Here is a 2,038-nt window from a genome sequence, read left to right as displayed (position 1 = left end):
ACAGGCCACTTATTGTCCAATTCCTTTGGGCGATTATCTCCTTCGTTGCATGCATGCAGTGATGTCGTGTTATGTAATGCCACATTGCTCAAGTACTTCCACACAACCTTCTACACTAGTCTGAGGGCTTGGAGATTAATGCAAGGGAAAAGGGGGGGTGCTGAGCACATGACCATAGGACTTTGCCAGAGAAGTAGCTGTGTAGCCATGTAGTACAGCTTACACGAAAAAGAACATCATCTGGGTAAGTATAAAATATGAACACTGCCTCCTTCCTGCACCAGCACTACATTATGGAGTAGAATATGCATTGTTCATTGCCATTTTAAGTTACCAGTATTGTTTCTCTTATTGTAAGGGCACCCAGAGAAAACTCACCTAAGAATACAAACTGCACCAAACTATGCATAAATGTGATTTCCAGTAAATTAACTTATCTGTATGTTTTGGGGATGTGGGAGGAAACTGGAGTGCCCGGAGAAAACCCACACAGACACCCACGTTGACCTGGCTGGGATTCGAACCAGGCCCCAGCGTTGCAAGGTAAGAGTGCTAACCACTATGCCACCGCCACCATGCTTTACCAGAAGACTCAAAATACCATATAAAGTGTAAGTATAAACCTCACTTTGTGATGATAATGGTGTGTGCATATTGCACTGTCCCTGATAAAGATGCTCGCAACAGGTCTTCTTGCAAATTATTTGTATCTGCTGTAAAGACTAAGTACTTTCAAGCATCTTTATCGGGGACAGTGCAATAAACAGTATTTTCTGACACCATTCTCATTACAAATGGAGGTCTATACCAATACTTTATATGGGACCCATTCCCGGACAGACAGACCATTAAGGCACTCGGGCATAGACCAAGGGCCCCTGCTTAGTAGGGTCCCAGTGCAATCGCCGGGGCGCCAGATTGAGCGGAAGGAGGGGGGCGGAGTGGTGAGGGGGATTAGCGTAGATACAAACTCACCTTCCGCGATCCCTGAGTACTAAGAGGTGCTGGTTACCCGATCCATTGCTGTGACAGGGAACGCAACACAACAATTACTGAATGTAAAATGGAAGTATTTGAGGTGGAAATTTTATTGGACTTGGAGTTTCCATTATTTTGTTTCCTTCCTTTTTTATGTGTGCTGGCACCATTTTTTATTGAAGGGCACTTTTGTGAAATGAATAGAATACATAAATGAGAAGGTCTTATTTTGAATAATTTTATTATGCAAATTAGCAATGTAAGTGTACATTTAAACAGTGTTTTGAAATAAAAATTTGTTTTGCAAGATCAGCTTACAATACCTACCAGCACTACCTTTTTTGTAAACAGCAAAATTACTCCAAAGAAAGTATACAGGATTATATTGCCTAGGATGCCAAGAATAGCAGTTTTAGATTACTGTCAGTTCTGGAAATTGATAGCTGGCTGCATGTTTTACATGAGAAAAGGAGATGCAGGAAAGTTAGGCTTTGCACAAGAAACAGATTTACCATATGGGTTACGTATCACCTGGGTTTTGCACATGGATAACAAAATGCAGCCACTTAGCTGAAAACATGCTACCTGTGTCAAAACAAATATGCATACTACAACGTCCAGCCCTCTGGAGCACTGTTTTTTTTCTCTGGCTCATTTTCTTCATATTTCCCTTTTCTTTTTTTTTATCTGGGTATTTTATGGCCCTCTTACTTTCTCACTATGCTGATAGGAACAAAAAAAGTGGGGAGACAATTGAGAGCCCACTATAGTGCAATATGTTTAGAATAGGATGTATTGTGTATAGTATGAGAAACAACTCACAAGGATACTTTATCTCCAATGCAACCACTGTATAGGCAGGTGGGAAAAATATCCTGTCCCCACAGAGGCTAAATGTCGTGCTCCGTAGAAAGACAGGCAAAAACCCTTCCATCAGGGTGGATAGACTTATGTTGTGGAAACAGAGGCACCAGTATAGTATAAAATATATGGGAAAAAAAGGGGGGGGGGGGCGGTGTAGTGGTCTTATTATCTCCCCATGGAAGACTCAAAAGATTTG

This window comes from Hyperolius riggenbachi, chromosome 2 (assembly GCF_040937935.1).
Source record: "Hyperolius riggenbachi isolate aHypRig1 chromosome 2, aHypRig1.pri, whole genome shotgun sequence".
Taxonomy (NCBI): domain Eukaryota; kingdom Metazoa; phylum Chordata; class Amphibia; order Anura; family Hyperoliidae; genus Hyperolius; species Hyperolius riggenbachi.
This window is presented reverse-complemented; position numbering follows the sequence as displayed.